The sequence below is a fragment of the Pecten maximus genome, chromosome 8, assembly GCF_902652985.1.
Source record: "Pecten maximus chromosome 8, xPecMax1.1, whole genome shotgun sequence".
Classification (NCBI taxonomy): Eukaryota; Metazoa; Mollusca; class Bivalvia; order Pectinida; family Pectinidae; genus Pecten; species Pecten maximus.
Window position 1 is genome coordinate 29,627,989 of NC_047022.1, and position 13,673 is coordinate 29,641,661.

A 13,673-nucleotide genomic window follows, 5' to 3' on the forward strand; every position below is an offset into this window, starting at 1 on the left:
ATTATACAGTTAAAAGGGTAAAAATCCAGAACATTTGAAATCTGTTTTTAACATGCCTAAAAACGTAAATCTAAAGAAAGTACAAAGAATTCGCAGGCTCATTTTTGATATGTATATAATAATGTTAATTTTAAATCTGCACCATTCTTAAACGACGGTACATGATTATTAGAAACATCTAGACCTTTTTGTTTAATTATTTATTCAAGCTCAAACTGACAAGGCCTTAATATTTTATATTAAATCAATGGATTTTTTATACCCTACTACATTATTTGTTTGCTTTATTTATGATTCATTGTCAAAATATGATATGTTAATCTTATATATCGACGTTTTAGATGATCGTTTGCATACGCTTTGTATTTACCTGTAAAAAATTTACCTGATGGCACCAGTGTAATATTGTGATTGGGAAAAGCTAAGACTAAATATCTTAAGCTAGATATTCTCAGTTTGAGGAAGAATTGTGAACAAAATATAGGCCTTTAAATATCCAGCGGTGCGTTTTTACTTACAAACGCCTAATTCGACAATAGTGAATTTCAGCAAGAATTCAAAACAATTAAATTGATATTGAAAAAACTACATTTTCTCTACTGGCGACAACTAAGAAATAACTATGGATTAATTGTATACAGTTTCTTAGGCAAATACATCTAGATCTGGATTTCTCAGATAATCAGTGAGTTTTTGTCGATTTATTGACCATGTCAGCTCAATTGCGATACACAACTCGCACATATCTTACTTTCCCTATTTGTCGCATTATTGTCTTCAACACTCTTATAAAGGTGCTTTATATCCGACAATGATAATATTGGTCGATTAAAAACAAGATTGAGCTGTTATCTTTTATGTCTTTATATTTCTAAATTTAACGTAATGTATAATAAACTGCATATCATATTATGTATGTATCGTTCAGTCGTGTTGGCGGAAATTGTTAGGAAACGGTTATTTATTTATTAAGTAGAGATACGTTTATATCGTATATGCTATTTTATGCATTTTAGTGAAAATGAGGGTATAAATGTACGATGTAGGCGATGTAGCATCTGAAATAAAAACAATACAAAAGACATACCGATAAATAATTAATCATTCCTCGCCTACGTTTCATTTACAAGTTCAAAGTCCATATTTGCAAATTCATATATCTTGATATATATTATTTGAATTTCAGACATGGGTAAACTTAAATGCCACTTGATCACATATCGCTTTTATCTCAGGGTTTGTTTTATTTATTGCGAAATTACCTCTGAATAGAATAAGTGGAATGTAAATAATATTATCTATAGCGGTTGTTACAGCACCTGGCATAATACTGGATATGTCTGTATAGTACTTGTATATCTGAAGTGATATAACCACGATAATAAAGCTGCGTCATGACAGAATGTATGGGTGTTTATTTACCTTCGTGAGGATACCCGTGTCTAATGTCCAAAGTTTAACCATTAAGAATGTAAACGAACGTGATACACATTATCTAAAATCCCTCATTTAGACTAATATAAAATTGTATTGCATTTCAATATAATATTATTCGTCCGAACCTTATCTTTAATATACCTATATATGAAATAAGATTCATATGAAATAAGATATGTGACTATTGCGTCAGTTCAATTAATACGTTTAATTCCTGAACTCGCTGAAGTCCTAACTTTATATTTCGAGATCGCATCAGGTTACATATTTAATTTGATTTCACTCAAAAAAATATTCGGATGAAATGACGGTGGATGTTTTGTATTAGAGAGGAAAAGGAAAATGCTTGTAGATGTTTTGTCCGTTTTTAATTTTCAGTATCGTTGTAACAACATTATATATTTGTAGTATTGAAACGAATTAATGTATACTTTTGTTCAAAACAGTGCATAAACGGGTAAAACCCACAACACTGCATGTCAGAACAGACTTATGAAGGGCCTCCCATTTGTTTCTTCGATTTCCTTTGTCTATCAAAAAATGGGGACTCAGGAATACGATACATTACACCCAAAATATATTGAGACAACTAAAGTATATTCCTGCAGAATGGGGATTATGCCTCCTTGTCTTCGACGTCAATTTCGAACGGCATTAGTACGTTATATTACCTAAATCAGCATGCCTTGTTAATTACCACAGTCTAACAAATGTCTAAATATACTATAAAATAAATGATGAAAATTAGTTTGTTAGTTATTACTGATGGGTGATTTGCCGAAAGAAGTTAGCCAATTTGTACATTCATGAAAAACAGACGGATTATTAATTCAGGACCAGCAACAATTATAAATATTGATATGTGCAACCAGTAAGCTACCCGAGTAACATACAAACATTAAGCATTCTATTCGTCAGTATATCAATTGGGCAAGATATTTTCCGAACGATACCTTGTAAGGTTTGGCTTCGAGATAATACTAGATCATGTGTAAAGACGAACGATTTATTGATGTTGGACGACGGGATATATTATCATATTGTGTATCATGCTATTCATATGATATAGTGATGTATACACATTGTATCTTAAGATATATAGCGCTGACATGACAGAACAATTCGGAGAAACTTAATGTAAATCCTTTACATTAAATATCTGCATCAAGTGCATTGTAGATATATATTAATCAAATGTAATTGTTATTTATGTTTAATCTTAGATGTAGACTGATGCTAAAGCTATGTCATCAAGTGGTATTTATAACCACAATTTATACTGCCTGTCAGATATAAGTACACTAATATCGTCAACTCTCAGACTGGAAATATCCTTTATCATGTCGAACTTAGAAATGTATTTTTTCAGCGTTTTTATTTGTTTCGGTACAAATGATGCAGAGGATATCAGATTATTTATATGTTTTCTAGATTAAACGTATCATCGACATCAATATAATTTAGTATCAATTTAACTGTGTTGCATCTTAATTATTACGGCAATATGATTTGTTATCAGATTATTAATCTAATAAGTAGAAAGTCGTAAAATTGTAGTGGTAATGATAACATAAAACTATACATTCAATAACTTTTTCTTGTTCGATGTATTGAGTTGCAGTTTTTCAGCAGAGACGGACACTTAAATGATCCAGGTAAATATACCACCATCAAATTGTTACAAGTGGAATATCAGAAATTATCAAAAGGACAAAAAAACAATATCATCACTGCTTATATCATCACTGAAAAAATGAATGTGTATACCATTGAACATATGATACATCTCACCATTATGACAGAATCTATTATTATCCTCACTCTATACGGTATTAATAAGTTTTCGCGAGACTATGTATTGTTGTATTTGTTTACCAGCAATCAACATTTGTAACGATGGTAGCATCATGCGATTCATTAAAAGAAAAGAGTCAAAACTAAAATACTGAAAAAAATATAGTTAATGTATGGAGAATGCCAGTCTCATTATACATATGTATCAAAAGTCAGGGCGTATATATGTGATATCCTTTTGTTTATTCATATATTTGATGTATCAACATTGATTTTCTGAAAAAAGATAACGATATGCAATACGTTGAAAGGTATTCCTTGATACTCTTTTTTTTTACCTCAGTGGTAATATTTAAGCATTGAACTGTTACCAAATGGTAGTATACAGTCGATATGAATACAATTTGGGTGACAGATAAATAGAATGTCGCCCGTTAGGGCGACATGAAATATTTATCTGTCACCCAAATTGTATTCATATCGACTGTCGGGCGACATGAAATATTTATCTGTCACCCAAATTGTATTCATATCGACTGTATACTACCATTTGGTAACAGTTCAATGCTTATATTTACATTCATAAAGATTTTTTTATTTACTATAGGTAATGACGCGTTTAAATTTGCCGCTTACCCTATCACTGACGTCATCAAGCTCAAATACCGGAACAGCCGAAATTTCCGGAAGGAATAATATAGTCCCTCGTGACGTTATTTATAGTAAACACCTATAATGGTTTTTGCACAAATTTGGCTTTATTTTATGTTTCAAATACGTTTGTAGGTATTGTCAAATTGTTCACAATTGCATAATTTCTGTTTGTTTAAAATCGAAACCGTTTTTCTGCGCAATGATATACGGTTTACATTTAGAAGTGATGCGGCGTTGAACGGGCATTGCACAGGACAGACTCAGTTCCTCGGAAACACTTATGTTTCTATCGACTGGATTTACGTTATTTTCAGAAGAACATCATCTCTCTAATTCTTAATGAAAAACGTCTTGACAGTAGGTGAAAACGATTCCAAAGGTATTTCGTTCGAAACAGATTCAAGTCTAACCGGTCACATCAGTGTCGCTAACTTAGCAGACGATTTTCAACTTCACAGGGGCTCGCTGTTGTAAGGTACCAGTAGGCAGCAGGCTTTGACATTGATCAGTTAATAACCACAAAACTAAAATCCAGAATAAATTCAATATATATATATATATATATATATACCACCTTTTAAATCATTAACGTTTAGACGTGACAGTCTATATTTCTATACAAATAGGTGATAATTCAACGCTGGCAATGTGGCCGCCAACACCATCGTGGTTGGGTAGATTTAAATATTTCAAGATAACACTGCTAAATAGGGCAATTCAACATTACGTTAGATGTGTCAGTTTTTCTCTGACTATCACATCTTACTCTCGCCCTTTCATCTTTTCGTCTCTAATATGCTCTGTCAATCTGCTCATTAACTGAAATTTTAGCCTTATATACGACATACCTGTTGTATCATCCTTGGTTCTTATACATTTATATCATTTGCAAAGGAACATTCGTTGAAATGAAAATATAACATGAAATGAAAAACAATTTTCCTTACAATTTTATTACCATAATAATATAAAGCTCCCGATCTGAGATGTCTACTGTGGACCTTAAACGTGGTTATCAGATGTCTGAAGATTGTCAGTCTCATAAAAGCAAAAGTCATGACAAGTATATATGTTCTAATTGATCATATCCTTTTGTTTACTCTCACACTTGATATATCAACAGTGATTTACTGACAAACTTATTAGAGAATGATATGAAATAAATATATATCTGTACACGTTGAGTGGAATTCTTCTTTAATACCTCAGTGACAATATATCACCGTTTAAATCTTCAACACTTACATGTGACCGTCTATATTTCTATACAACCCAGTTTTATGTTTTGCAAAGGTAAATTGATTGAAATAAAAATATAGCATGATATGAAAGAGAATACGTCTAACACTTTTATTACACTCTTAATATATTCGTCCTGTTCAGAGGTTCCAGTATTAGGTACCTTAAACGTCCTGGTCAGATGCACTTATATTAATGACATTTAATATCCTGGTCAGGCGTACCAGTATGTAGGATATTAAAAATCCTGGTCAGACAGACGTACTTGCATTTAGGACACTATTATCTTAGTCAGGCGTACCTGTATGTAGGACATTGACTATCACGGTCAGACGGACGAACCTTCATTTGGACACTATGTATCTTAGTCTTCGGCCCGAGGTCGCGGCGGTAGTTTTTTGGCCCATGACTTACTACGTGACGACAAGCCTTATGAATACAATGGCTGAATGCACATTTCGTAGTTCACTTCTGAATGCAACGTGGGAGAAGGGTCTTATTATCGGATTAGTCAAGGCTCTCGTTTTATATCGAACAAACGACCCGTGTCGTGTATATGGACGTACCCATCAACGGTATTCGGATGTTTGTGTGGTCGATAATGCACATGATATCAGGACTCCTCCAGTCAGTATTCAAGAAAATATCAAGGCTTTTCGTTATAGAGATCAAGTTCAAGCGCCGCGTGATTTTTCTCTAGTATAGCAACGTAGGCTGACGTTTAATCAGGACAACGCCAGACTGCATGTAGCGAGCGAGACTTTTTCGAAGTTATATCACAGCAAAAATATCCCCGTCCTAAATTGGCCTCCATGCAGCCCAGGCTTCTCATCAAGGGCACATTTATGGGACGAGTAGGCCGAACCCTCCAATAAATGTCGCTCAGTTGATATTGGCACAGGATGAAAACTGGAACTGTATACCAATGAGAAGGACCGATGCGCTGATTAATTCAATGCACAGACGAGTCCGTGCAACCAATGCAGCACATTGAGTACATACATGATTTTGATGGTCCAAGAACGCTGTTTATTTTGAGAGGGATATCCTTGAATCATCCTGCAATTTGACGAAAATACTAAACGTACATGGATTATTTTTTCTCGGACGATATAATGATTCCCTATCTTTCAATTACGCTTCTATTGCATTCTATAACATCTTTCTCGCAGTAAACCGAGTAATTTCTAATTGCGTTTCCTTTTCTTATATGAAATGTGATCGTGTTGGAATGCTACAGATTCACCAGAATCTGTGAGCGCTCCTTTGTACAGAAAATCACACTTCAGTATAACGTGAGTGAAGTAATTTGTATATGGTGATAAATATTGAATTATAATACAATTTGAAACTTCTTTAAGATTCGATTTTTGAGTAATGTCCATCATATTTTAAAGCATATCAGACTGCTAATACAAAACACCGATATACCAATGTGTCATTGGAAAAAGAACGGAGTTAACACCTAGACACACGAACACATAAATCGAGCATCTCCAAATGTATCAACAGGTACATTATACTAAATATCTGCGGGTTTGTGTTTAAAGCTTATTGTTTCCGACCCTCGATTATACAGTTAAAAGAGTGAAAATCCAGAACATTCGAAATCTTTTAACATGCCTAAAACGTAAGTCTAAGGAAAGTATAAATATTTCGCAGGCTTGATTTTAATATTTTATGATAATGTTAATTCTAAATCGGCACAATTCTTAAACGACGTAAGAAACATGTAACCCTTTTGTTTATTTATTTATTCAAGCTGACACTGACAAGGCTTTAACATTTTATATTAAATCAATTGCTTTTTATATCCTATTACATTATTTTTTTGTTTTATTTATGATTCATTGTTAAAATATGACTTGATAATCGTATGCATCGAGGTTTTAAATGATGGTTTACATAAGCTTTGTATTTACCTGTGCAAGCTGATGGCACCAGCGTTATGTTGTGATTGAGAAAAACTAAGACTAAATATCTGATGCTGGAAATGCTCAGGTTGAGGAAGAATTGTGAACAAAATATACGCCTTTAGATATTCAGCGGTGCGTTTTTATTTGCAAACGCCGAATTCGACATCATTGAATCTCAGCAAGAATTCTAAACAGTTCAATTGATATTGAAAAACTATATTTTCTTTACTGGCGACAAATGAGAAATAACTACGGACCTAATAATATACATTATCTTAGGCACATGCAAAATGTACACCTGGATCTTCTCCTATTATCAGTGAGTTATTGTTGATTTATTGACCATATCAGCTTTAATTGCGATGCACAACTCACACATATCTTACTTTTCCCTATTTGTTGGTTATTCAGTCTTCAACACTCTTTTAAAGGTGCTTAATATCCAACAATGATAATATTATATATATTATGAATGTATCGTTCAGACGTATAAGCGGTATAAAAATGTTGCGATTTATTTATTGTTAAGTAGAGATACGTGTATATGGTAAATAGATGATATTTTATGCATTTTAGTGATAAGGAGGGTATAAAAGTACGATGTAGGCGGTGAAGCATCTGAAATAAAAAAAAAAAAAAAAAAAACAATGCAAAAATCCATACTGATAAATACCTCATTCCTCGCCTACGTTTCGTTTACAAGTTCAAAGTCCATATTTGCAAATTAATATATCTTGATATATATTGTTTGAATTTCAGACAAGGGTACACTTTAATGCCACTTGATCACATATCGCTTTTATCTCAGGGTTTGTTTTATTTATTGCGAAATTACCTCTGAATAGAATAAGTGGAATGTAAATAATATCATCTATAGCGGTTGTTACATCACCAGGCATAATACTGGATATTTCTGTATAGTACTTGTATCTCTGAAGTCATATAACCAAGATGATAAAGCTGGTCATGACAGAATGTATAGGTGTTTATTTACCTTCGTGAGGATATCAGTATCTAATGTTCATAGTTAAACAATTAAGAACGCAAACGAACATGATACACATTTATCTAAAATCCCGTCCGTTTTTAATTTTCAATATCGTTGTATCAACATTATATATTTGTAGTATTGAAACGAATTAATGTATACGTTTGTTCAAAACTGCGCATAAACGGGTAAAACCCACAACACTGCATGTCAGAACAGACTTATGAAGGGCCTCCCATTTGTTTCTTCGATTTCCTTTGTCTATCAGAAAATGGGGACTCAGGAATACGATACATTACACCCAAAATATATTGAGACAACTAAAGTATATTCCTGCAGAATGGGGATTATGCCTCCTTGTCTTCGACGTCAATTTCGAATGGCATTAGTACGTTATATTACCTAAATCAGTATGCCTTGTTAATTACCACAGTCTAACAAATGTCTAAATATACTATAAAATAAATGATGAAAATTAGTTTGTTAGTTATTACTGATGGGTGATTTGCCGAAAGAAGTTCGCCAATTTGTACATTCATGAAAAACAGACGGGTTATTAATTCAGGACCAGCAATAATTATATATATTGATATGTGCAACCAGTAAGCTACCCGAGTTACAGACAAACATTAAGCATTCTATTCGTCAGTATGTCAATTGGGCAAGATTTTTTTTCGAACGATACCTTGTAAGGTTTGGCCTCGAGATAATACTAGATCATGTGTAAAGACGAACGATTTATTGATGTTGGACGACGGGATATATTATCATAGTGTGTATCATGCTATTCATATGATATAGTGATGTATACACATTGTATCTAAAGATATATAGCGCTGACATGACAGAACAATTCGGAGAAACTTATTGTAAATCCTCTACATTAAATATCTGCATCAAGTGCATTGTAGATATATATTAATCAAATGTAATTGTTATTTATGTTTAATCTTAGATGTAGACTGATGCTAAAGCTATGTCATCAAGTGGTATTTAGAACCACAATTTATACTGCCTGTCAGATATAAGTACACTAATATCGTCAACTCTCAGACTGGAAATATCCTTATCATGTCGAACGTAGAAATGTATTTTTTCAGCGTTTTTATTTGTTTCGGTACAAATGATGCAGAGGATATCAGATTATTTATATGTTTTCTAGATTAAACGTATCATCGACATAGATATAATTTAGTACCAATTTAACTGTGTTGCATCTTAATTATTACGGCAATATGAATTGTTATCAGATTATTAATCTAATAAGTAGAAATCGTAAAATTGTAGTGGTAATGATAACATAAAATTATACATTCAATAACTTTTTCTTGTTCGATGTATTGAGTTGCAGTTTTTCAGCAGAGACGGACACTTAAATAATCCAGGTGAATATACCACCATCAAATTGTTACAAGTGAAATATCAGAAATTATCAAAATGACAAAAAACCACTATCATCACTGCTTATATAATCACTGTAAAAATGAATGTGTATTCCATTGAACATATGATACATTTCACCATTATGACAGAATCTATTTATTATCCTCACTCTATACGGTATTAATAAGTTTTCGCGAGACTATGTATTGTTGTATGTTTACCAGCAATCAACATTTGTAACGATGGTAGCATCATGCGATTCATTAAAAGAAAAGAGTCAAAACTAAAATACTGAAAAAAATATAGTTAATGTATGGAGAATGCCAGTCTCATTATACATATGTATCAAAAGTCAGGGCGTATATATGTGATATCCTTTTGTTTATTCATATACGTGATGTATCAATATTGATTTCCTGACAAAAGAGAACGACATGCAATACGTTGAAATGTATCCCTTAATGCTCTTTTTTTTTACCTCACCTTTTAAATCATTTACGTTTAGACGTGACCGTCTATATTTCTATACAAACATGTGATAATTCACAGCTGGCAATGTGGCCGCCAACACCATCGTAGTGGGGTAGATTTAAATATTTCAAGATAACATTGCTAAATAGGGTAATTCAACATTACATTAGATCTGTCAGTTTTTCTCTGATTATCACATCTTACTCTCGCCCTTTCATCTTTTCGTCTCTAATACAATGTATGCTCTATCAATCTGCTCATTAACTGAAATTTTAGCCTTATATACGACGTACCTGTTGTCTCATCCTTGGTTCTTATACATTTATATCATTTGCAAAGGAACATTCGTTGAAATGAAAATATAACATGAAATGAAAAACAATTTTCCTTACAATTTTATTACCATAATAATATAAAGCTCCCGATTTGAGATGTCTACTGTGGACCTTAAACGTGGTTATCAGATGTCTGAAGATTGTCAGTCTCATAAAAGCAAAAGTCATGACAAGTATATATGTTCTAATTGATCATATCCTTTTGTTTACTCTCACACTTGATATACATGTATCAACAGTGATTTACTGACAAACTTATAAGAGAATGATATGAAATAAATATATATCTGTATACGTTGAGTGGAATTCTTCTTTAATACCTCGGCGATAATATATCACCGTTTAAATCTTCAACACTTACATGTGACCGTCTATATTTCTATACAACCCAATTCTATGTTTTGCAAAGGTAAATTGATTGAAATAAAAATATAACATGACATGAAAGAGAATACGTCTAACACTTTTATTACACTCTTAATATATTCGTCCTATTAAGAGGTTCCAGTATTATGTACCTTAAACGTCCTGGTCAGATGCACTTATATTAATGACATTTAATATCCTGTTCAGGCGTACCTGTATGTAGGATATTAAAAATCCTGGTCAGACGGACGTACCTGCATTTAGGACACTATTATCTTAGTCAGGCGTACCTGTATGTAGGACATTGACTATCACGGTCAGACAGACGAACCTTCATTTTGTACACTATGTATCTTAGTCAGACGTACCTGTATTTAGGACAATAAATATCCTGGGCAGACGGACGTACCTGCATTTAGCACACTATGTATCTTAGTCAGACGTACCTGTATTTAGGACATTTAATATCCTGGTCAGACGAACGTACCTGCATTTAGGACACTATGTATCTTAGTCAGACGTGCCTGTATTTAGAACATAACATATCTTGGTCAGACGTACCTGTATTTGAAACATTAGATATCTTGGTCAGATGTACCTGTACTTCGGACATAAAATATCCTGGTCAGATGTGTCTGTATCTTTTTCCTTATTGGTCCTGCTTGGACTATCAGTGTGTTGGAATGTAAACGTCTCGTTCAGTCGTACTTATATTTAGGCCATCAAACGTCCTTGTAAGACGTTCCTGTATTCAGAACCAAAACCCCTACAAAGTGAACTTTCTTGCCACTACGCCACTGGCTGGCCAGCCCATACTATTCTTTCTCTACAGATTACTCTCTACAGGCTTCTCGATGTGTAATGTACCTAGTGACTGTGACTGAATGCACAAGGGAGTGATACCTTTCAATACAAAATATATTGTCCACAAATTCCGTTTATGATAACCTTGCCTCTATTTGTATCATCGTGTTTGGATTTATTGTATTGTCTTATGCCTTAAGTTTTACACACATAACCCTTGCATAAAAATCCAAAACGCATATTCTTTGTGTTACTGATTTGTGCTCGCTATATAAGTTGTAACGATACGTAATGCCCTAACTAGTGTTAAAGCTAAGAACCTGCTTTGCCAATGATATAACAGTAAATTATATGTGTATTATGATTCAACACCATATCCTCTGACTCCACGACATGATTCGTATTGTCTTTGCTAACAGATTGATATGGCTTTATTGGTATTAATGGCCTGGTACCATCTTTTTCGTGTTACTGGCAAACAAAATAACGCTGAATTTGTTCGTGTACTCACCTGTTGCTTTCTAAGATTACAATTTAATTTCAATCTCTTGAAGACAGTGACGAAACTCCATGTTCCCTAAATATTGATTTAACCAAACAGGGACAGTATAAAACTAAGCTGTGTGAAAAACGTGGTGGTTTCAATTTACTTATTTCTTATTCTGGGAAGTAATATCTACGTTTACTCTACCTTCGGTATTATAGTCGGAGGTCGTGGCATATTATGGACGTGATTAAGAATAACATGGCAAAATCCATCGATAATGCAGAAACCGCTTACTTTTCTGGAACACGTGGTTAGATCAGAGCAAAGTAAAGTTATTTGTAGTTCTACACAACGGATAGCTTTACTCTGCTTTTGATCACCTGGCCCAAAAAAATCCCTCGAAATCATTTTCCCTTTAGGAATGATAGCATGTTGTAATAGAAATATTCTGGGATGTATAAACGACTGGTCTTACATACAAACTCTGTGGGCAAATTGGTTGTTTCTTCTTGAGACTTAACAAATATAAGGAAAATACAAACTAAGGGGGGAATTCATTAATCGACTAATATGTTCTATTTAATTTTATTTTGCAAATGTGTACAGAGCAATATCATACATTGGTTTCTTCACTGATTTATTACTCTGATGAATTTTTAACTAATCTCTCCGCAGAATTCTATGCATGCCTCTTTACGAATGTTGATACAGTACTGAGGTGAACAAAACAGGTCAATAAAGTTAGAATATAGGGATGTGACTTGACAAAGATAAGTTACATACGTAATAAATCTCGTTTGTGTCTTTTGTAGAATCCCTTGACACTGTAGGTAGTAGACACTGCTGGTGGATTTTTCGGGGTTTGCCTTAATTTGTATGTCATGTTTAATTGATTGGAATATAATAATATGTAATATATGTAATATAATTGGATTGACATGGTTCAGAATATCCAATGTGTCTTTCATGATTATAGTACTTTATTTGATACGTGGGTTAGTGTAAACCACAACCGGAACTCGGCAACTATATTATCTATGACGATCTATTTGGAGTTTCCTTAATGTTAGATTAGTCGTACTTCACACATAACGAGGTCATGTGGCGGAAGTCACATTCGCCGAGTTCCGTGTGACGTCAGACGTTTATTGCGTGGTTTCAATCTTTAAAAGTTATTATTGGTCACTTCGGAAAACAGCAAGCATAGATATAACAGGTGTATATTCATGATCCTATGTATAAACATAAATAGAGTTTTTGCTTCTCCCTTTTATTGTATAAAATTTGTTAAGGTACAATTTGATATTTCTGATTTGTTCTCTGTATTCCACACCTCTGAATTAACACATGCTGTTTTGTTTTAATAATTTAGACCCTATAATTAAATTGATACATAAAGACGCCTTTGACTTATGTATCATCCTTAAAATTCACGAAAATGACAATATACATGTATGTGTGTTGATGATTACGTTATAAATGCTACTATCATATTACACTCCTTTCTATGAAATTGTTGGATATGTACATCGATAGTTCCTGGCCAGATTGGAAATCCCTTTTTTATGTCGCTACAGTGAACAAAGTATCACCAGAGGTCATCTGTTGCTGGCGTCAACCGCCGACAATATCGATGTCCTCCCCTCCCCACATTATTCGTATTTGTCTTGACTGTAATCAAAGACACTAGAGTCTTGCATCAAGACATTATTTTGTAGAAAAATAGCATATTTACTGGTTCCTCTGAATTGCCATTGACAGCATGCTTCATTGTTTTAAAGATATTTTGTACCTAGCTG